This window comes from Orcinus orca, chromosome 16, assembly GCF_937001465.1.
Source record: "Orcinus orca chromosome 16, mOrcOrc1.1, whole genome shotgun sequence".
Taxonomy (NCBI): domain Eukaryota; kingdom Metazoa; phylum Chordata; class Mammalia; order Artiodactyla; family Delphinidae; genus Orcinus; species Orcinus orca.
The window spans coordinates 19,001,587-19,026,025 of record NC_064574.1 but is presented as its reverse complement, the minus strand read 5'-3'; the positions used below and the strand labels follow the sequence as shown (position 1 = coordinate 19,026,025).

The window sequence follows — 24,439 nt, the reverse complement described above, 5'->3', positions numbered from 1 at the left end:
AATGATACGCTTTTGAAAGATCTCCATTTTTAGATGCTTTATCTTAGTGCTATATGAAATATAGTCCTTGGACAAGGGGGGTTGATTATCTGGTCTTCCATGAATTTAATATAGAATTGAGACTGTTTCAAAACTTTTATAGCAATTTTTTTCTTTCTTTCTCTTTTTTTTTTTTTTTTGCTGCACCACATGGCTTGTGGGATGTGGAATCTTAGATCCCCGACCAGGGATTGAACCCAGGCCCTTGGCCGTGACAGCGTGGAGTCCTAACCACTGGACCGCCAGGGAATTCCCTTATAGCAACTTTAGAGTGATTTTATGTATGTTGACTCTAATCATTAAAAAATGGGGTCACTATTTTGTATTTTATAATTCATTATAATTTCATTTTTTCTAGAAATAAACTCTTACTTACAAAAGTATTGCTGTGCAAAGAATTTAAAACAACCAACCAAACTGGTCCTGAACAATCTGAGATGAATCGCTCTACCTTAAGGAGAATTGATATCTATGTGATTTCTTTTTCTACAACGTGTAGGTTTTCTTGTTTATTGAAGATCTTGTGCTCTACTCCTAAAATATTAATGTCCAGCCTGGGATTCCAGAATTGTTTTCTTTGGTTTCAGATATTTGCTTTGCATATAAAGATGTGGTTATTCTCTGCAGGCATTTCCCCCACAGACATATGTAAATGTAGCTGTAATTTCCTGTTGGTAAACAGCAAGTATTTATTTACTTATTTTTTAAAAATTTTATTTATTTATTATTTTGGCTGCGCCGGGTCTCAGTTGCGGCATGCAGGATCTTTAGTTGCGGCACGCGGACTTCTTAGTTGCGGCATGTGGACTCTTAGTTGAGGCATGCAACTAAGGGATCTAGTTCCCCCACCACGGATCGAACCCAGGCCCCCTGCACTGGGAGCGTGGAGTCTTACCCACTGGACCACCAGGGAAGTTCTTAACAGAAGTATTTAAATTTAGAATCGGGTGGCAAGGTTGATATACAGATGTGTAATAAATTGGATTGTTTTCAAAGCAATACCCTTTCCAGTTAACTGTTAACAGACAAGTCTGCTGCTTTTCTTTATCAAATACAATGTGGTATGTGAAAACACTAGATAGGGTTTAAGGTACTTCATGGATTTTTTACACAACAAATGGACCCTATGCTATAGAGGAACAGAAAGATATAAATTAATAACACATAATCATTGTGAGAGAACAAAATCAAACTAAATCTCCTCTCCAGTGCTTGACAACACACTTCCTGAGAAGTTTCAGGCCGTGTGTGGTCTCCCCCTGGGGCTCCAAAGCCTGCTTAATGGCCTTTGTGACAGCAGGAGCCCAGCCTACTTGGGATTCTGCTCCTAAGATACAACACAGTAGGGGCCTCTGATATGTCCAGACAAATCTGTTTTGGATCTCCTTTTCCCCTCATGAAAAACCTCCTTTTTCAAAATTATATTTTTGAAGCCAGGTTACTTACTGATTTCCAGGATCCTCTTACACCTGCCACTTCTCAAAGGAATTTTTGGGTATAATCTTTTAATCTTTCTGGAAGGCTGGCCATCAGAAACACGCAATCCCTTTCCATCATAATGCTTTTTAAAGGACTTTATCTTGCTCTCTGAGTTTATTTAAAACTTTTAACTATACCAATTTAGCATCTTTGCATGCTTTCTTGCTATTTCTCATTTCATTCTTCATGTTACTTAACATTTGTCTGAGTCTCTACAGGATCTTCTATTGATACTTTCTCACCAACGTGCCATTCTAGAATATTCTCATCACTAATATTTTGCTTTGCTCTACATTTCATTCTCAGGCTCTAATAGGATAAACATGAGGTGGGATGAGACAAAAATAGCCCTTGCAAAGCCTTGTACTCCCACCAGATGTCTCAGCAGCAAACTCTCCACCTCTATTTTTTTGGCCTCCCAGTGCTGTCCCAATCCCACGGAGCTTAGAGTTTAGCTGACAGCTGAGATCTTGATCCCAGTGGCACCAATCTGTTAAGTTGGTGTTGTATCTTTCCCCCTCCAGAAGCACCTAGCGAACCGAAAGCAGGCGATTGTATTAATCGACGGTCTGGGGTTGTTACAGAAGCACATGAGGCAGGACAGGATTCTGAAGATGTAGGCTGGGTAGGGAAAGAAATGAAACTAGAGGCGGCCGATAACGAGAAATAGACGGGTCCCAGGACTTAAATTTCGGAGGCGACATGGTCATGGGTGAAGACACAGTGGCCGAATCAGAACACAGAGTAGAAAAGGTCCCCAAAGATGAGGCGAACCCAACAGGTGATGAATGGTTTTATCCAATAAAGCTTTGAAGCAACTCCAGTGCCTCAGTTTGTCTGCTGCACAGGCCAAGGCAGAAGATGAGCACTGCAAGGTCCTCCAGCGCCAAGTTCAAATATATGCATATATGCGGTCAGCGCTGTGATTGGCCAGCGGGGACGGCTCAGGGGCTGAGGAGGCCAGACCAGGCGGCGGCAGTAGCTTTGCCCACAGCTCTGGACGCCCCCTCCCGCAGCCACGCCAAGGCCCCAAAGCAGCTGACCGCGCGAGTCACGTGACAAGCCCCGAGCCCGGCTCTTAATTGGCTGGCAAACCTCGCTGCCTCCCTCCGTTTCCCAGAAATATTTTTGGAAACTACCTTTCCTAGAGTGTCTTGCTGCGCTTATTTCTTCCCGGCTGATTAGATGGGGGCTGTTCCGGGTGCGTGGGGACCTTGGCGAGCGCCAGGAAGGCGACACCTCTGTGATTAAAACATCCCGCACTGTGGAGGCGGGGGAAGCGAGCCGCTGCCCGGCCCCTCTCTTTGCGCAGAGGCCTCTGGGAAGTGTAGTAACTTGAAGGTCTCCGGGTCCTGCCGGGGCTGGCGTCTCTCCTGGGCCCTGGGGGTCGCGGGTGAGGAGGGAAGTAGTGGGTACACTGTAGTCCTGAGAATTCTCCAAGCTTAGATTTCTATTAAGCAAATTTTTGTGAGATCTTCTGAGAAATGAGGGGCTCTACTTCAAAAGAAACAGAGGATAACGGCCCTAAATTAGCCCCAGCTCTTGCTGCTCACCGGACACTTTACAAGGGTGCAAAGAATCATGGCGCTGCGCATGTAGGGGGATCTATTTTATGTTGGGACTTGCATCTGGCAGTGACCTTCGCCCTCATGGAGCTCCGCTGTTCTTCCCGCTTTTCTCAGCGGTAGCTGGTTCTTGTTTGGGCCACCAGGACTCTCCCCTAGGCTTACTGTTTCTGCACTTGAGGATATTCATTCTGCCCAGCTGCAGGGTATTTGCATTTTACGGAGGGGAAATCTGAGGGTGTGGTGGATAAAGGTTGTTGACCTGCCCAGACTATACAGCTAGTAGTGTAGTCAGAACTCAGTACAATTGGAACTACAATAAATCTACTACATACGAACCTTCAAGTTGCAAACTTTCAGAGATGTGAACCTGCATTCGCATGTCCAATCACATAAGTTAGTCACGTGTCTGGCGTACGTTGTCCCATGCGTGCCTCCTCTACAAGTGGTTATGCTTTTGTGTACTTCACTGTACAGTACTGTATAGAGTACAGTAGTACAATATCTTTATTTCAAGCCCGGGATGTCCGGAAGCAAGCGTAAAAGCAGCGGTGATGTAGCTGGTACTGTACTGTACTTCTCAAGATACTGTACTGTAAGATTAAAAATGTTTTCTTTATTTTTCTTTGTTTTTTATGTATTATTTGTGTGAAAAGTATGATAAACCTATTACAGGACAGTACTATATAGCCGATTGTGTTAGATGGGTACCTAGGCTAACTTTGTTGGACTTACAAACAAATTGGACTTACGAACGCCCTCTCAGAATGGAACTCGTTCGTATGTACGGGACTTACTGTAATTCTAATTCTTGTCTCAAACCTGAGAGGATAGGAACCTAGGTCTTTCTGACCTCAAAAATTGAGGCCCCTAATACTCCCTCTACTCCCCAGCACCTATTTTGGCATCTTTTATGGGCATAGAAGTCTGAAAAGTTTAAAGAGCTGACCTCCAAGTGCCCTCTGTCTCAGATGGGTCATTTGTACCTCTGAGGATATCAGATCTGGAACAGCCATGGAGCTCTGCCCCTTGCAGAAACCAGTGACTCATATCACTCTCTTGCTTATGTCAGTATCTGAAGGGCCTGGAAGAACTGGTAAGATGCAGAAAATCCAGGAAAGGGTGCTCTTGGCCAGTGCTGTCCAGTAGAACTCTCTGAGATGATGAAACTCTTCTATATCTACACTGTCTGATATGGTAATGTCTCAAGTTCTGCTTAGATAGTAGCTCCCATCCTCCCAGTGGTCCCCTGACTCTAGGCTCTTTCCAAGACAGCTCAGCCTCAGACTACGGACCCCTGGGCTAAGTCTTCAGGGGCCCTCCAGATCCAAGCTATCCCTTAGCTGCAGCTCAAGCCGTGCCCAGGAACACACATCAGGGTACAGACAAAGGGAATGTGTATGGCTCCTGGATATGGCCAGTGCCTTGCTGATTTTGCCACCTCAGCATCCTGCCTGGAGCCTGGTGCAGAGAAGATGCTGGGTTAACACTGTGGCTGAATGAACTTATCTTCTCTTCCCCAGGCTGGAGCTCTCTCAGCTACCGCGACTGGCTCCTAGAATCCCTCCCCATCATTGTGGACTAGTGGCATGAGCCATCCAGTGAAGGTTGGTGAAGCCAGTGTTTCATAACCACCTTCATCCTGACCCTCTGTGGGTGTGCCGCGGGGCAGCTGTAAAACAAGTGAGTAATAATTCCTTGGAAACCTGCTGGATCCAGCAATTTTTGGTGACAGTCCAATTTTTTATTTTAAAATCCTGTGTGCAAAAGGAAAGCCCAAATGAACACCTGTTACATATGATTAAAAGCAGTGTGGTACTGGGAAAAGAGGACTGGTCTCAGGGTCATCCTGGACCTGTGAGTAACAGGCTGTATGACCTTGGACAAGGTGTTCCGTGCCTCTGGGTCCCAGTTTTCTCCTGAGTAAAACGAAATTAGACTCTAAGCTTCTTCCTATGGTTAACATGAATGCTTAAAAAATGGCTGGTCACATCTGCAGTCAACCCACATTAAGTACCTTTCAAGTGATCTTCTGCCTGCATCAGGTCTATTTTCATTGTTCAGTTTTTCTAACACCTTTCACTTAACACTTCCACCGCCAGTGCCTTCCTCATTTGCTGGATCTTCGCTATTTTTTTGCTTCTTTAGATTCCAATAAATCATGTCAGATTCTAGCCATTGAATCACCTGCTCCTTTGCCCTGCCTGTAGTCTCTTTAATCCCCAGCACAGTCTCAATTCCCTGACAAAGCACAGAGAGCGGTTCTGGTCTCCCTCCTGTTCCACACTCCCACACCACCACTTCCCAGAAAAAACAAATCTGAAAAATCAGGGAGGTTTCTATTCTGGCAGTTATCACTGTCACCACTAGATGGCACACGTGTGCAAGTCATCAGCGTTTAGACACAAACTTTATCAGTGTATTTATACTCCAATCCACAAAAGCTTTGAGAGGAATTATAAAAGTACAAAACATACAAAAGGATAAAATGAAAAGTTGAAGGGTTTGGAAGGAACTCCTTGGTGGTCCAGTGGTTAGGACTCAGCGCTTTCACTGCCAGGGCCATGTTCAATCCCTGGTCAGGGAACTAAGATCCCGCAAGCCACGTGGCATGGCAAAAAAAAAAAAAAAAGAAGGGATTGGAGGGGATATAGAACAAGTAGAAGAGATAATTCCAGGGTGACATTAGCTCAAGGAGATGGACACCAGCAGAGGCTTACACGGTTGGCTCCAAGCTTCCCAATAGCCAAAGTAAAGAGGGAGACGTGAGTGGTAACAAAATTCCACATTTTACGTGAGGAAAACAAAGTAGTTATTCAGGAGAAGCACAACTTTTCCTGACCCTGAGACCAGAGAGGTATTTTTCCTGTGGGTCCTCAGAGGGAGGACACTAACAGTGAAACAGACACGGATGACTTAATTGGAGCTGCTTCTATGATGTCCAGGCCTATGGTGTGGTGCTGAAGTAGGATTGAGGAAAGGCAGTTCTCTGGGGTTCAAATACTGGGTTTCCAGGACAGAGTGAATTTACTGCTGTGTGCCTTTGTGTTTTCACACAGTGGAATTTGCACGCACACCCTCTCCCCCACTGGAGTTCGGGTGGAGTTTGGGGAGAGGAAGCTCTCCTTGAAGGCTGTGGTAACTAGTCTCCAAGAGGGCCTCCAGTGACCCCTGCTCCTTGTTTCCAGACCCTGTGGAGTCCCTGCCAACATTGTACCAGAGGGGTGGTCTATGTGACCAACAGAGTACAGGAAAAGTGATGGTTTGTCACTTCTGAGATTAGGTTATAAAAGACATTGCAGCTTCTTTCTTGGTCTCTCTGTGTCTGTCTTTCTATCAGATCATTTGCTCTGGGGAAAGCTAGCTGCTGTGTCAGGAGGAGCCCTAGGTAAAGACCCGTGTAGCAAAGAACTGAGGTCCCCTGGCAACAGTCAGCATCAGCTTGTTAGCCTTGTGTGTGAGCCACCTTGGAAACAGATTCTCCAGCCCCAGTCAAGCCTTCAGATGATGGTAGCCCCAACTGACACTTTGACCAAAACCTTATGGAAGACCCTGAGCTGGACCACTGAGCTAAGTCAGTCCTTATCTCTCTGAGATAATGAATGTTTGTTATTTTAAGCTGCTAATTTGGGGGTTAATTTGTTACACAGCAATAGATAACTAATACAAAGTTATTTAACAGAAATCCAAGGTGGCATCATGGATCATTTTACATGGGTGTGTCAACTTGGTTTCAAAGACAAAGAAAATATTTTAGAAGAAATGTATAGGCTTTGGGGACTTCCCTGGTGGTCCAGTGGTTAAGACTCCATGCTCCCAATGCCGGGGACCTGGGCTAGATCCCGGGTCAGGGAACTAGATCCTGCATGCCACAACTAAGAGCCTGCATACTGCAACTAAAAGATCCCCCATGCCACAACAAAGAGTCCTGCATGCTGCAACTAAGACCTGGAGCAGCTAAATAAATAAATAAATATTTTAAAAAATGTATAGGCTTTAATCTGTTAGACATGGTCACCAATTCAGGCAGTGTTTATGGAAAGACAGAGGTAGAGGGACCCACATAAAGTGTCTGCAAAGGAGATTTCTCTGCAGAAGGATGGTAAGGACACGGATCTCAACTGTCTTGTTCACTGTGGCACCCTCAGGGCCTAGCACAGGGCCTGGCACATAGTAGGCTTTCTACAAATCTTTCTTCAATGTGTGAATGAATGACGAGCTATAACCTTGAGTGAGCCATTCAGTTACCTGGGCGACCATCATTCACTGAGCTTCTACCATGTGCTGAGTACATGATGTCGATTAGGTTCCCAGGAACTTTTTTTTTTTTTTTTTTTTTTGCAGTACGCGGGCCTCTCACTGTTGTGGCCTCTCCCATTGTGGAGCACAGGCTCCAGATGAGCAGGCTCAGCGGCCATGGCTCACGGGCCCAGCCGCTCCGCGGCATGTGGGATCCTCCCGGAGCGGGGCACGAACCCGCGTCCCCTGCATCGGCAGGCAGACTCTCAACCACTGCATCACCAGGGAAGCCCCTCCCAGGAACTTTTGTGTCCTATACAGATTACATCCACATTTTCCCCCATTGTGCCTTCCCTCACTGTCTTATCTCCTTGAATTCTTCATTATTTTTGTAGAGACTTGCATGTGCTTTAACTTCTTTGCTGAAAACTTTCTTATGGGAATAGTGTTCTTAGGTCATTACAACAAGTAATTTCTGGTCACCATTTTTCCATATGAGGACCAGAGTTGTTCAGGACATTGGGTTTATTTTGTGCAGTTTTGTCTTGGGGCCTGCCCTACTTCTTTCTTCTTCTTTTTTCCCCGTTCTTTTTTGTTGAAAAATGACTTGAAATGGCTGATGCTAAGTAATAACAGTTCAGTCTCCCCAAGATGACAACTATTTAGGATCTATTTTGCCCCTTTCCTACTGACTTTGGTATTGATTTTAACCAGATTTTACTGTAATAGAAATATTGTGGGGGTGGAAGAGAATCAAACAGCGTGATTTGCTTCAGACTCTTGTCCCACCAATCTATAAACACTCCTTTCTCCATGGCTGGCTCTGTACTTCCCCCTTCTCCACACTCTCCTCCCCTTCTCCCTTGTCTCCCTCCTCCTCCACTACCACCAGCATTATCACACAGCCATTACTTATTGAGTGCCTGCTACATGCTCATCCCTGAGTTATGCAACTTCTATATGCATTATTTAAATAAATCTATGCTAGAGACTGTGAATTGCCTTGCCAATTTTGTCAGTCCAGGTCCTTCAAGAAGCAGACACCAAGCTGGGATTAACCGTGCAAGGATTTTACTAGGGGGAAATGCCTGTGTGAAAGGAAATAGGGTGGGATCTAGAGAAGGCCAGGAAGGCCATCAGACCCCAAGTGAAGGAGAGAGGGAGAGAAGGTGGGAGCAAGTGTCCCAGACTGCCCTGCAGTTTAAGGAAGATTCGGTCTAACGAAGGTTTGGCAAAGCTCTCAGGGAGTCCTTGAGCCAAAGTTAGCCAATAAAGGAATCCCTTGTCTCTCAGGACTGGGTCTGACTTCGTACGCCATCAAACTCAGCCATGGGTGGGGTGCACCTCCTGGGAGCCATGGCCAATAGATTTCAAAGCACAGCAGCAGGTGTCCTCAGCTCCCAGCAGTAGGAAGTTTGTGGAAGAATATCTTTGTGGCTGCACCACACTGCTTGTGAATCTTAGTTTCCCGACCAGAGATCGAACTCAGGCCCACAGCAGTGAAAACACCTAGTCCCAACCACTGAACTGCCAGGGAATTCCCTTGTGGCTGCCAAATTTTATTAAACTTCTTCTTCTTCTTCTTCTTTTTTTAATGTAACAGAAGCCTGATTTATTTAGGGGTGGCAAAGACCTGATTCTGAACTAAAAGATTTTAGTTCTCAGGCTTCCATGCAACTAGGTGTGGCTCTGTGACTATATTGCCTGACTCTTGGTCATGCAACATAAACAGGAGTGTTATGAAGACCTGCCAGAAATACTCCTTAAGGGGATCTTGAGTAGAAGCTGCATCCCTTCTTCCCTTCCCTCTTGCTGGGACTATGGAAAAAATGGCTGCAGCCTCAGCAGCCATTTTGTGCCAAGAGGCAATATGCTACTAATGAATGAGGATTGAATGAAATCCTCATTGAAATCCTGTTCAATGACAGGGCAGATGGAAAGACAGACAGCAAGAGTCTGTGTCCCTAATGATTAGAGACCTCATATCAGTTCTGGATTGCCTAGCTCCAACTTTTACCTGAGAGAAAAATAAATCCTTTTGTTTAAGCCATTATTACTTTATGTTATACACAGGTAAATCTAATCCTAATTGGTACAGTATCTCATTGTCACCCCAGCTCTACCAGGTGGGCATACTTATGCCCACTTTATAGACAAGGAAAATGAATCTTGGAATAATTAAATGTTAGAACCTAAATTAGAGTCTGGGGTAGTGCTTACAATACTTTCAGCTGCAAATAACAGAACAATATTTCTCAGTCTTCTCTGAAGATACGAATTACCTGGGGAACTTGCTAAATACACAGACGGCCAGTCCTCTCCCCTGGAAATCCTCATTCAATAGGCCCAAGTTAAAGCCTGAGAAATTATTTTATCTCAAACAAGCAGTCCAGGCTGTCTTTAACCTCAGGGAAGAGTGTAAATCCCAATGTGGATGACAACCAATGACAGGCAGCTCGAACAGTAAGGAGGTAAAATTCTTCACATAAGAAGACTTCTGTGAGCATGAGAATCATGTGAGGAGCCGGATAGAAGCTCTGATTCTGGGCTCCATTTTCACAGATTGGGAGTCAGTAGATCTTTTGTGGAACCTGGGGATTTGCATGTTTCCAATGCTCCCCAGGTGACGCTGATGCCTGTGATTCATAGAGTCCAGATTGAGGGACCCCACCTTCATGTTTAGGAGCACAGATTGAGGGACCCCACCTTCATGTTTAGGAGCACTGTTGGGAGAGAACGAACCTGGGTTTGAATCCTGTTACTGCCGTTTCTTGGCTGGATGACCTGTAGCAGGCTAATGAAGCTCTCTGCATCTCAGGTTTCATCATTTTCAAATTGGAGGAAATAATAAGGCCTACCTCACAGAGTTGTTGTGAGGATTAAATGAGGTAATTTGCATAAAGTTCTTAGCTCTGCATAAATAAGCTCTCGATAAATGGTGACTATTGTTCTTATCATACCCCATGCATAGGTCTTGCAAACAGGCTGGGCACTGAGTTCTGTTACTATGGATAATTTATACCAATCCCCAGGGAACCATGATTCCGCTGAGGCTGGTACAGGAAGCTGGGGCTCCCGCTTTCTCTCTCCAGCTACTTATGGCCTTGGGCGTGAGTAAACTGCCCACGTAGATGCAGAAGTGGAGCGAAGGTCTTCTGGGACATGCTCCTTGGTTCCCACAGCTGCCTCCTCCCCCCACCCCTCCCACCTTCCCAATCAGTCATCGGTACATCTATACTCAATGGCCCCACTTCCTCACTTCCCATTCCCTCCTGAAGCCACTGCAATCTGGATTCTGCTGTCACTGCTTTACTGAAGTGACTCTCAGCCAGGTCATCAGTGGCTTCCATGTTGCCAAATCCAATGTTATTTGAAAGTTTTCATCTCACTTGAACCCCTGCAGCTTTTGACACAGCTGTCTCCTTATTCCTTCTGGGAACTTGGCTCTTTCGGCTTCCAAGACTCCGTGGCTCTTTTCCTTTTTCTAAATCTGTGGTGACTCCCTCTAGCCTTTGCTGAAACTCTCCCTCTGTCATAGTCTTACACACAGCTTTGTTTTCTGCCCTTTTAACCTTTCATTTGCCTCGAATTCCTTTTCACTCTTCCATTTCTTCCTCTGACCACAACCCACTATCACAGGTGAATTATCTGCCTTCGTAGGATATCCTGGGCTAATGTAACCTCTTCCTTCCTCCCTCCACGAGATGGATTCAATCAGGCCCAAGCAGTGTGCTCCAAAGTCTTCCTAAGAGGCCTAGCAACACCCATGAAAACAGGACCTGGATATCCTGCCAATCAGGCCCCAGCGTGACCCTGAGACACCCTTAATTGTCCCATGTTATACTGATATCAGAGACAGTCACTCTGTCCCTGGACGTGTCCCTGGGACTGTTCCCCAGTCCCCTTAGCTCAGACTCTAAGGCCTCACGTCCAGTTTGTTGCTCCTCTGATACCCAGTGCCTTTCAGAGGAGTTGGGCCATTCCTACTTCTGCCACTGACTTGTTTGACTTTGGAGCTTGCTTTTACCTTTCTGGCTTCAGTTTTCTCCCCAATGAAACGTAAGAGTTGGACTAGTTATCTCTGGGGTCACTTCTAACCTCTGCCACCATCCTGATCAGCATTCTCATCCACTGCACAACCCTTGATCCCACTCCCAGGAACCTCTCCCACAGAAATATTCTCTCAGGTGCATAAGATGTATGCTCACTTGTAGGAACCTCAATGCCAGTCACGAGGGGATTGGTCAAATAACTTACAGTGTACATACTCTAGGGCTACTCTGGGGCTGCTTGAAGTAGACATTCTCTCGTGTGTTGCTGGTCTGCTAGGAGATAAGGAACTGGAGCCAGAATGTAAAGCAGCGACATTAACAACAAAATCTCGCTGACAAAAATATACGTCTGTCTCACCTGAAGGAAAGCGTGTATTTAGAGACGGAGTTGATTTGCATTCTGGTGCAAGCTCTCCATTAGGTTTTCTCAGAGTGGAACACACATTTCCTGGCCTAACACCGGTGCCCAGACCACACTTTGAGTAGCATTGCTAAAGCTTAAGAAAAGTGAGATAGCTCTGTGTGTGCAGATGTAGAATGATGTCTAAGGTACATGATTAAAAGAAAAAAGCGTGTTATAGAACAGAATAGTGTCTTCAAAAACAGGGATCTCTCCAAAAAGGGGTGCATAGGCACATAGATATGCTGGTAGAGGCAAAAAACATTTCTGGAACAAGTCCTAAGAAATGGACAGTGGTTCCCCGTGGGGAGTGCAAGTGGGATTCTGGGGTGCTGGATATCCAGACCCTTGGGTTGTACATAGAGACTGCTCTTCAGTGGGTCCTACTCCGTAGAATGGCTGGAATCTATTCTGATGGGTCTGTGCCTTTCTTGCTGTTGTAAAATATTTTGAATGTAATTCCTGTTATATCCTTTTGCTGATTGAACTTAAAAAAAAAAAAAACTATGGGCGTGTGTCACTTTCATATTTAGGCGCTGGGATCAAGGAGAAGTTCCCCAGGATCGAACCCGGATCCTTAGCAGTGAGAGCGTGGAGTTGTAACCACTGGTCCACCAGGGAATTCCCTCACTTTCATATTTAAAAACAAACTAGTTACAGAGAGAATACTGATGCTTCTAGAGCCTCTATTTGCTGGATAACAAGCCTCCTCTTTTCATTTTTCATGAACATTTCTTCCCTCTATTCTCTGAACAAGGCAGTTCCCTCTGTCCTGTACCTTGAAGCCTTCTCCTGCAGATACATTCACCCTAAGTCATTTTGGTTCACAGCCTAGTGATGAGGACAGTCCAGGGGCCACAGGGCTGATGACAGTTCTAATTTACAATGACGCAGTGATTTTTCACAGGCTCGTGGAACCCTGACTTCCTCCCTGATTGACTTGGAGAGTTAGAATGTTCTGATTTGGCTGAAGTAGTATAGGTTGTGCTTATCATAAGAACTTGGCATATTAAATTGAATTGGGAAGTATTGGACAACAAATGTAAATAACTTTCTTCCATTCCTTTACTCCTACACAGCTGCGTATTTACTGTTTGCAGCTGACCCTGTGCAGAAAAGTGAAATGACTTATCCTGATGCCTTTAAATTGAGAACTGTGTGACATCTAAGTGGCCTCTTTAAACTTAAGATGCAAACAGACTGTGCTGTTAGAGGCTGCATGAACCTGAGACAGGGTTGCTGGAGTCTGGTAGTTTTTGATTCAAATGCTCTAGGTCCACTTGTGTTTTTTTGTTTGTTCTGTTTTGTTTTTTGAAGTACAGTTCATTTACAATGTTGGGTTAGTTTCAGGTATACAGCACAGTGATTCAGTTTTTTAAGTGTGTGTGTATATATATATATTCTTTTTCAGATTCTTTTCCCTCATAGGTTATTACAAAATACTGAGCATAGTTCCCTGTGCTATACAGTAGGTCTTTGTTGGTTATCTATTTTATATACAGTAGTGTGTATATGTTAATCCCAACCTCCTAATTTGTCCCTTCCCCCAACCCCTTTCCCCTTTGGTAACCATAAGTTTGTTTTCTATGTCTATGGGTCTATTTCTGTTTTGTAAATGAGTTCATTTGTATCTTTTTTTTTTTTTTTTTTTTTTTGCGGTACGCGGGCCTCTCATTGTTGTGGCCTCTCCCGTTGCGGAGCACAGGCTCTGGACGTGCAGTCTCAGCAGCCATAGCTCACGGACCCAGCCGCTCCGCGGCATGTGGGATCTTCCCAGACTGGGGCACGAACCCGTGTCCCCTGCATCAGCAGGCGGACTCTCAACCACTGCGCCACCAGGGAAGCCCTTTTTTTTTTTTTTTTAAATTCCACATGTAAGTGATATCATATGATATTTGTCTTTGGCTTACTTCACTTAGTGTGATAATCTCTAGGTCCATCCATGTTGCTGCAAATTACATTATTTCATTCTTTTTTATGGCTAATATTCCCATTTATAGATATACCACATCTTCTTTATCCATTCACCTGTCAATGGACATTTAGGTTGCTTCCATGTCTTGGCTATTGCAAATAGTGCTGCAGTGAACATTGAGGTGCATGTATCTTTTCAAATTAGAGTTTTTTCTATATATATGCCCAGGAGTGGGGTTGCAGGATCATATGGTAACTCTATTTTTGGTTTTTTAAGGAACCTCCATACTGTTCTCCATAGTGGCTGTACCAATTTACATTCCTATCATCAGTGTAGGAGGGTTCCCTTTTCTCCACACCCTCTCCAGCATTTATTATTTGTAGACTTTTTGATGATGGTCATTCTGACTGGAGTGAGGTGATATCTCATTGTAGTTTTGATTTGCATTTCTCTAATAATTAGAGATATTGAACATCTTTTCATGTGCTTGTTGGCCATCTGTATGTCTTCTTTGGAGAAATGTCTATTTAGGTCTTCTGCCCACCACTTCTGTTTTTTTTTTTTTTTTTTTTTTTTTTTTTTTTTTTGCGGCACTCGGGCCTCTAACTGTTGTGGCCTCTCCCGTTGCGGAGCACAGGCTCCGGACGCGCAGGCTCAGCGGCCATGGCTCACGGGCCCAGCCGCTCCGCGGCATGTGGGATCCTCCTGGACCGGGGCACGAACCCGTGTCCCCTGCATCGGCAGGCGGACTCTCAACCACTGCGCCACCAGGGAAGCCCCACCACTTCTGTTTTGATGCAAGTTTTTTTTTTTTAAATTTTTGTTGTGAAATATATTTTGTCTTATTTCTGTGTAATAAAGAGGTTGACTGGCCCTAGTCCCTGTTTCCTGGGGATAACCTCTAAATCCTTGGAATTTCCTGAGTGACAGGAATGTCTTTGTTACTCATGGTGGGCCATGAAGGGTTTATATAATGAGATGACCTAGGATGGAGACAGGCCATGCTGGAAAGACCAATGGTGTGTTTAGAGGGTTGGGGCTTTGAGCCATGTGTTATCAGCTTGAGCTCTTGGGAGGGGAGAGGGGCATAGCCAAGGACTCAATCAATCATGGTTATGTAATGAAATCCCAATCAAACTCTGGATGCCAAAGTTTGGGTGAACTTCCCTGGTTGGCCATACTCTGTGTACTGTCACACATCGAGAGTGTAGCATGTCCTGACTCCAGAGGCAGAGAACAATGAAAATTCTGCTTTTAGGACACTCCCAGACCTTGCCGTGTTTGGCTAGTTCTGCTTATTCTTTTGCTGTATAAAACTAATCATAAGTATAGCACTTTCTTGAGTTGTGTCTGGTGAATTACCAAATCTGAGGGGGTAGTGGGCACTCCCAAATTCACAGCTGATCAGACGTGAGGGTGGCCTGAGGACCCCCAAACTTGTGGCTACTGTCTGAAGTGAAGGCAGTCTTCTGTGGGGCTGGACCTTTAACTTGTGAAGTTTGCTCTAACTCTGGGTGGTTGGTCTCAGAAGTCATTGCAATTTCCCTTAAAATTAATTTAAAAGACTTAAAAAAATTTTCCAAGAATAGTGCAATAAATATTCATGTACCTTCACTTAAAGTCTCCAATTTGTTACCATATTCCAGTGTTTGCTTTATTTCTCTCTCTTTCTTTCTCTTTCTTTTTTCTTGAACTAGTTGAAAGTTGCCGACATACCATCCCTAAACACTTCAGCATATACTTCCTGAGAACCAGGACATTCTCCTACATAACCCTAATATCATGATCACATCCAAGGCATTTAGCATTGATACAATAAATATTCTCTAATATATCATATTTAAGTTTCCCCTATTGTCCCTATAGGGGAGCAAAATTTGCCACACCAAAATGTATCTCTTTGGTTTGAGGATTAATTTAGACAAGTTATTTTTAAGAAACGGAAGACTCAGGAGATTTCTCTGTTTACCTCCCCCTTAGCTGCCCAGAGAATTTAGGTGAAGGGTCTGTTCCCCAATAGAGCTACCACCAGAGGTATCTGCAAAGAATATGGCCTAGGTGTGGTGGTGGGAAACATGGCACGGCTTGGAGATCAGAGTCCATTCTGTGTCCTGTTGTCTCTGCAGCACCCAGAGACATTTGCTTTTCTATCTCCAAGTGAATTGCCTCCTTCCCCTTTGAAGTCCCCAACCACTACCCCCAACATCCTCTTTTGTCTTTAGCTGAAGATGGTATTTAAGGTGAGGGCTTGGCCATTTCGGCGAGTTACTCTGTTTCCCTGGGTCTCTCCCAAGTATACATGTTATTAAACTTTGATTTTCTCCTGTTAATCTGTCTCATGTCAATTTAATTCTTAGTTCAGCCAGAAGAACCTAGAAGGGTAGAGGAAAATTTCTTCCTCCCCAACATCCCCCAAATATCCTTTATAATTTTTTTCCTGTTGACTTATGATCTAATCCAGGAGCACAGATTGCATTTGATTGTCATGTTTTTCTCATCATCTTTAATCTAGATTCTAGAACTGTCCCCTTGATTTATTTTATCTGATTTTTTTTTTTGTCTTTCGTGACATTGACACTTTTGAAGGGGCCAGGCTGCTTGTCTTGTATATTGTCCCATGATCTGCATTTGTCTGTTTCTTCATGATTAGATTCAGGTCATACATGCTTGGCAAGAATACAAACCGCAGAGATGATGTTTTGATGATAAGTTTGGATTGGAAAAGGGAAAAAGTACACTAGGAATGAGGTACAAATATGCTACCCATGGCACATGGAAGAAGTTCCTGGGCCAAGGGCCAAAGCACATAGAAGAGACAGTTTTACAGAGCAGGAATCTTGGAGTTGCCTAAAGCTTCTCTTATCTTCTCACTCTTGTGACATCATTTCATCCAAGCCCAACCCAAGGCTTAGTGGGCTCTCCCATGTCCATCTCGAGCCCAGACTGCTTCCCCAGTCTTTATTTCATCTCAAAGCTGTCTCAAGTGTCCCTCATATTCAACGTGTTCAACACTGAATTCGTGAGTCCCCACACCAGCCCCTCCCCAAGTGTGGTCCTTCTCTGGTGTCCCCTGTCTCCATGAATGGTACCACCACCCATTCAGTTACATGAGCCAGGAACTTGGGCATCATACTTCATACCGGCTTGTCTTTCCCCTCGTCCTATAGCCAGCCCATCACCAACTCCTGTTGTTTTGATCTCCTAAGTATCTGTCAGACCCATCTGTTTTCTCTATCCCCAGCTTAATTCAAGCTGCTATTGTATTATAGCCTCATAGCTGGTCTTTAGGATTCCATACGAGCTCCCTTCTGAATCTGCCCTCCACAGAGCAGCCATGTATCTTTTTTTTTTTTTTTTTTTTTTCGGTACGCGGGCCTCTCATGGTTGTGGCCTCTCCCATTGCGGAGCACAGGCTCCGGACGCGCAGGCTCAGCGGCCTTGGCTCACGGGCCCAGTTGCTCCACGGCATGTGGGGTCTTCCCGGACCGGGGCACGAACCCATGTCGCCTGCATCGGCAGGCGGACTCTCAACCACTGTGCCACCAGGGAAGCCCCCAATGTATCTTTAAACATTTAAATTTGATCATACCATCCTCCCACTTAGAAACTTTCAATGGATATTCATTGCTCTTCCAAAAAAGACCAAAATCTCTACAAAGTCCCCTGGCCTCTATCCACCTCATTTTTATGCACCATTCTTCCCCTTGGTCTCAGCTCTGCAGCCACACTCTCCCCCTTTCAGTCTCTTAAACTTCAAACAACTCCTCTCCTGTTCCCCAAGATGCATGCACATGTGTTCTCCTTATGTGTGTTTTTTCTTTACATCTTTGCTTGTTAGTCCCTTCCCTCAAGGGAAGCCCCCCTGTTACAAGATCTTAGAGAACTCTATTTTTAATTCTTAGCCCTCATTACAGATTATATTTCTGCAGTTGTTCGATGTTTCCTTAAGATTTATTTCCCAGACTGCCAAGCTCTGAAGGACAATGACCATATCTGTTTTCTTCTCCTTGGTAGCACATGTAGCACAGTGCCTGGGGTGGGGGAGGAAGAAGCTTTTCTACCCTTCTAGGTTCTTCTGGCTGGTCTAAGAATTAAATTGACATGAGACAGGAGAGAATCAAATAAAGTTTAATAACATGTATACATAGGAGAGACCCGGGAAAACAGAGTAACTCACCAAAGTGACCAAAGCCCTCACCCTAAATATCATCTCCAGCTAAAGACAAAAGAGGATGTTGGGGGTAGTGGTTTGGGACTTCAAAGGGGAGGAAGGCAATTCACATGGAGATAGAAAAACAAATATTTGGTAGACATCTGTTTGCTGGGCCCTGCAGATACAGTGGGATACAGAGTGAACTCTGATCTATAGGCGCTTCCCAGTTTTCCCCCACCACACCTAGCCTTTATTTTTTACAGATGTCTCTGGTCTATTCCAGGAACAGGCCCTCTATCTGAATCCTTTTAGGCAGTTAGAGGGAAGGTCAAAAGTTCTTCCTGAGTCTTTTGGGCCTGCCTTATCTACAGGCCAAAGAGACATTTTGCAGAGGCAAATTTTGCTCCCCTACAGTCCTGCCTTTAAAACTGCTCCAAGAAGTTTCACAGTCTAGAAGCTGAGTTTATAGATTGCCTTATATCTCATTGAACCCGCGTCTTAGTCCTGACAATAGGTCAGTTCGGTTACTTGTTTTAGGAGGTGGTGATGCAGGTGAGCTCTCAAAGTTGAGCACCTATAAGGTGCAAGCAATCAGGTATTGAATAAGAGACATTGCAATAAAGACAAAAGGAAAACAAAGGTTAATTGTTGGAGCAAACTATAAACCCAGTGTCTTGAGACCTGAGAGCTGCAATTGAGAAGATTTTTAGATGTCAGGGTCAAAGCATCTTTTGCAGTTTGCAATGTCTCTGATGATGTCATCAGGTGATTAGGTAAATTTTTTGAGTGGCTGACACAGCAACAGGCATGAAGTTGGTCTAAACATGGGCTATTGTGGTGATCCCTCTTAAGTTTATATCAAGTTGTTCAGCTTCAGTTTGCAGGACTTCAGGAAAAGGGCAGCTTTGGTTCTCAATGATTCTGAATCAGAAGTGGGAGAAAAATTGGAAATGTTAGTTTGGAGAGTTGTAGCCAAACATTTGAGGAAAGAAGAATTCAGGATCCAGTCCAGTTTATAGGGGGAAGAACAAAAGCAACTAAGCAAGATACCAGGCAGTTTTTCCAAGGGGCTTAATGCTCTGTAAAGTCAATCTTAGTTCCTTAAAGCTGTCTGCTCATATCTGATTCTATGCACATTCTCAAATATGACATTCCATTCAAAGCCTTGGTAATATAATCAGTGTTTCCAATTGTATCCTGTTACAAGGAGAGCAGATTCTTAGTGAACTTATGTAAATAACTATATTGCCATGAAAATAAGAATCCTCACTAAGAGTTTCTGAATTCTGGAGGGATTAGGTAGGGAGAAAAAAGATAAATGTTTCAATTCTGCTTACAAAGGCATTATTTACCAAATTGCTGTAAGTAATAGTTAGCATAAGAGAAAAGGTTTCCTTATAACTGGAAAACAAAGATCAAAAAGCCAGTAATATTTCACACAAAAAGTCATAAAAATTATAATCATATTCATTAGTTCACTCAGTCCCATGTAATTAATTCTTATTAATCTTGATCTTTCATTAGCAGTGTTATGAAGCCATCAGATTTTCCATTAGAGTTCTATAATTTCTTACCCAGTTCAGTGGTATGATCTGAAGGTTATCAGAAATCTGTACTTGTCAAAAAGTCCTTTCTATGAATCTTCTTGAATATGAAGCATTTTTGTAAAAGCATCAGAGTAAAACAATAACTGTCTAAAAATGACAAGACTTAAAATGACATGGTTAAAAATCTGATTCATAATAATGCAATTGACAGGGAAACTTGGTTATTTCTGTGATGCATAACAGTTTAAGGTAATAACTAGAATTATGACTGATAACATTATACCAATGTCTAACATTATATTAGACATCAGATTTTTAGGAATTTCATTTAATTTCTAGAACAAATATTAATAACATTCCTCCATGCAATAACCTAAGAAGGTTTATCAACACTTATTTGACAATGCTTCCCATGTAATTTAATATGCTAAATAAGCCTAATTAGTTTAATATCTCTCTTTGAGATATTTCAGGGGGCCTGTGAAAAATCCCCAAGTAAGCTAGAGGTCAAAAGGACTTTATTTGATTTGGGGAAGTTTGTCAAAGATATAAAAGGTTTTAAAACACTTGGTCAAGGAGGATCATAGGTCACTGTGAAATAATACTTAGCTACCACTTAACCAAAGTGACAAAAGATTTCAAAGGCAAATACAGAATGTTACAACAGATTACTTGAAAGATAAAGAAAATGTTACAGTATGTTACCAAAAGCAGATCAATAGTTCATGAAAACTTTGTCTTATTAACAGAGAGAGCTTACTTCTGATAGTAAAATTCATTCACTCAATTAAATTCATTCTTTACTGAAATTTTATTTTTTAAATTGAAGTAGAGTTGATTGACAGTGCTGTGCCAATCTCTGCTGTACAGCAAAGTGACTCAGTTATACACATAGAGACATTTTTTTAAAATATTCCTTTCCACTATGGTTTATCACAGGATATTGAATATAGTTCCTTGTGCCATACACTAGGACCTTGTTGTTTATCCATCCTATATATAAGCGTTTACATCTGCTAATCCCAAACTCCCAGTCCTTCCTTCCCCCACCCCCTCCCCCCTGTCAACCACAAGTCTGTTCTCTATGTCTGTGAATCTGTTTCTGTTTTGTAGATAAGTTCATTTGTACCATATTTTAGATTCCACAAATATATGGTATTTGTCTTTCTCTTTCTGACTTACTTCACTTAGTATGATAATTTCTAGTTGCATCCATGTTGCTGCAAATTGTATTATTTCATTCTTTTTTATGGCTGAGTAGTATTCCATTGTGTATATGTACCACATCTTTATCCATTCATCTGTCAATGGACATTTAGGTCGTTTCCATGTTTTGGCTATTGTGAATAGTGCTGCTGTGACCATAGTGGTGCATGTATCTCTTTGAATTATAGTTTTGTCTGGGTATATGCCCAGGAGTAGGATTGCTGGATCATATGGTAATTCTATTTTTAGTTTTCTGAGGAAACTCCACACTGTTTTCCATAGTGACTGCACCAATTTACATTCCCACCAACAGTGTAGGAGGGTTCCCTTTTCTCCACACCCTCTCCAGCATTTATTATTTGTAGACTTTTTAATGGTGGCCATTCTGACTGATGTGAGATGTAAATTCATTCTAATTTTAGCCCATCCTGACTGCGCACAATACTTTTTTCTCAGGATTCCTTTCCATAAACCTTCTATAACTCCCTCTTTTACATTCGGATTTTGTCCTATGCTTTCTCTTTTTTTTAAAAGCCCCCTTTTTTAGGACAAAATTACTTTCTTTTCCTTTAACAAAATGCTTTTCCATTTTTTATATACATTAAAAAATTTTCCTTACATATGAAGATGTTTTCCTTATTAAGTTTAGTAGTTTTAATTATATATATTAATTAGAATTCTTAACCCTCAGAAACCTTAATTTCTAGTGAAAACTAAGAAGTTGTGAACTGTTCGTTCTACCAGTACTTTTTGATAGGCAAACTTATAGATACATTTCATAATTTCTAGAAACATACATTTCCTCATAGCATAAATTTTTTCCAGTGTGGTACAAAGTAATGTTTACTAATAAATCTAACATCCTTAGATTTTCTGTAATAAGACAAAAGTAAGTAAACTTAGACTTTTTTAGCAATTAATGTTTAATTATTTTATCTTATTTGGAAATGATCTAGACATCCAATGAATTCCCATCACTGAGCTTAACTTAGCAAAACTCTAAAGTTTCAAGTTACCAGAAAGATTTGGAGAAGGTATTTTTAAGTATATGTACCATAATTATTACTAAGGTGTTCACCTTAAACTTTTGGCCCATTTACATCATTTAAATCATTTGTTCTCAACAATTATGTTTAGATTACCCATGAAAACTTCATGAGACTAAAGGCAGCCCTCCAAGCTGTTTTTCTTGCTGACAAGTTTTGTAACAGAGGTAATATAAACTTATTTGAACTTTGGTACACCCAAGTAGAATAAAAGTTTTATTTTTAACGCTGATAACTCTACAGACATGACTATTTTACGTAAAACAATACCTTAAATTTTGCTTCCATTTACTAAAGATTAATCCTAGATCATGTGAATTTGAAAACATTTGGGTTAGTTTCTACTGTATTTTTGAGAGTTTTTCATAAGCACTTGTTTGTTTTAAAACCAATTAAATAGAGCTCTTTTTATAAATTAATTTTGACAATAACATCCAGAGGTAGAAAAATACTATACCTATAATGTACATACATCAACATCTATACACACAGATACAGACAGAGATCTCATAGTTTTCATTTTAAAACTTTTGTCATGAATTAGGTACAATATAAAACCCACTAGTTTATAAATAGTTTGTAGTTTCTAAACAGTTGGAATAAAGTAAGTTTATCTGCTCAGATGGCTAAGGCTTTTTATTATTTTTGAAAAGACTTTTAAGATTTGTGTAGTTGACCCTTGAACAACATGGGTTTGAACTTCATGGATCCACTCATATGTGGATTTTTTCAATAAGTATATTGGAAAATATTTTGGAGATTTGCGGCACTTTGAGAAAACTTGCAGATGAACTGCATAGTTTAGAAATATTAAAAAAAAACTAGGAAAAAGGTATGTCACCAATGCTTAAAATATATCTAGATACTAGTCCATTTTATTATTTACTACCATAAAAATACACAAATCTATTATAAAAAGTTAAAAATTATCAAAACATGCACACAATCACTTATAGACTATACATGGTGCCATTCACAGTTCAGAGAAATGGAAACAAACATAAAGATGCTGTATTAAATCATAACTGCATAAAAGTAACTGTAGGGCTTCCCTGGTGGCGCAGTGGTTGAGAGTCCGCCTGCCGATGCGGGGAACACGGGTTCGTGCCCCGGTCTGGGAAGATCCCACATGCCGCGGAGCGGCTGGGCCCGTGAGCCATGGCTGCTGCGCCTGCGCGTCCGGAGCCTGTGCTCCGCAACGGAAGAGGCCACAACAGTGAGAGGCCCGCGTACGGCAAAAAAAAAAAAGTAACTGTAGTACATACTGTACTATTGTAATTTTGTAGTCACCTCCTGTTGCTATTGCAGTGAGCGTAAGTTTTGTGAGTGTCCACTTAAAATGCTGTGTGATGATAATCATCTCCACGTGAGCAGTTTTCTCTGTAGTAAATGGCATATCACAGTAAAAAGTGATTTCTCGTGGTTCCCACATATTTTTCATTGTATTTAGAGTAATACCATTAACCTTGAATAACGTCAGGGGACCCATAGAAAGTACCACTAGTGATGCTAAAAGTGCCTCCACAATGCAGAGAAAAGTCATGACATTACAAGAAAAAATTCTTGATACATACCATAGACTGAGGTCTGCAGCTGTAGTTGCCTGCCATCTCAAGATAAATGAATCCAGTGTAAGGACCATTTGCAGCTCTATTTACAATAGCCAGGACATGGAAGCAACCTAAGTGTCCATCAACAGATGAATGGATAAAGATGTGATACATATATACAATGGAATATTACTCAGCCATAAATAGAAACGAAATTGAGTTATTAGTAGTGAGGTGGATGGACCTAGAGTCTGTCATACAGAGTGACGTAAGTCAGAAAGAGAAAAACAAATACCGTATGCTAACATATATATGGAATCTAAAAAAAGAAAAAAGGTCATGAAGAACCCAGGGGCAAGACAGGAATAAAGATGCAGACCTACTAGAGAATGGACTTGAGGATATGGGGAGGGGGAAGGGTAAGCTGGGACAAAGTGAGAGAGTGGCATGGACATATATACACTACCAAACGTAAAATAGATAGCTAGTGGGAAGCAGCCGCATAGCACAGGGAGATCAGCTCGGTGCTTTGTGACCACCTAGAGGGGTCGGATAGGGAGGGTGGGAGGGAGGGAGATGCAAGAGGGAAGATATATGAGAACATATCTATATGTTCTTTGTTATAAAGAACTTTGTTATAAAGTTCTTTTATTTTGTTATAAAGCAGAAACTAACACACCATTGTAAAGCAATTATACCCCAATAAAGATGTTAAAAAAAAAAAGCAAAGGGAATTTGTAAATCTGTCACTACAGCTACTCTATCAGGCATGAAAACCTTGCACTTTTTGCAAAATACCTTTTAATTTTGCATCAAAAATGCAGCTTTATGTGGATGTAGGATTGCTATAAGAAAGGCATACCTATAGATTCTAACAATTCAAGAAAAAGCAAAGTCATTGTATGACAACTTAAAGCAAAAGGGAGGTGAAGGATCTAAAGCTGGAGAATCTAATGCCAGCAAAGGATGGTTTGATAGTTTTAGAAAGAGGTTTGGCTTAAAAAAATATCAAGATAACAGGAGAAGCAGCTTCTGCCAACCAAGAGGCAGCAGACAAGTTCCCAGAAGCCATTAAGAAAATCATCGAGGATAAAGGATGTCTGCCTGAACAGGTTTTTAATGCAGATGAAAGTGCCTAATTCTGGAAAAAAAATGCCTGGAAAAAAGGACAATTATTAGTAAGGGAGAAGTGAGTACAGGATTTAAGGCAAGAAGGGGTAGTCAAAGTCTACTGGTTTGGGACTTCCT

The 24,439-nt window shown here is 42.3% G+C and overlaps 2 long non-coding RNA genes across 6 annotated transcripts in view; one reads left to right on the top strand and one right to left on the bottom strand.

Moving 5' to 3' along the window:
• Positions 1-2,848, bottom strand: part of LOC117202481 (uncharacterized) — a 58,174-nt gene extending 55,326 nt beyond the window's left edge. For 2 of the 5 annotated variants that reach the window (XR_004484888.2, XR_004484889.2), the window contains exon 1: positions 2,658-2,830. This is a non-coding gene — a long non-coding RNA (uncharacterized LOC117202481). Of the gene's footprint in view, positions 1-2,657 lie in introns of all 5 variants that reach the window. The other 3 variants (XR_007472127.1, XR_007472125.1, XR_007472126.1) reach the window with 3 other exon arrangements.
• Positions 2,849-3,134: 286 nt separating this feature from the next.
• LOC117202482 (uncharacterized) overlaps positions 3,135-24,439 on the top strand; it is a 123,009-nt gene continuing 101,704 nt past the window's right edge. Inside the window, exons 1-2 of the long non-coding RNA XR_004484890.2 lie at positions 3,135-3,289; positions 4,607-4,766. This is a non-coding gene — a long non-coding RNA (uncharacterized LOC117202482). The remainder of the gene's footprint in view (positions 3,290-4,606; positions 4,767-24,439) is intronic.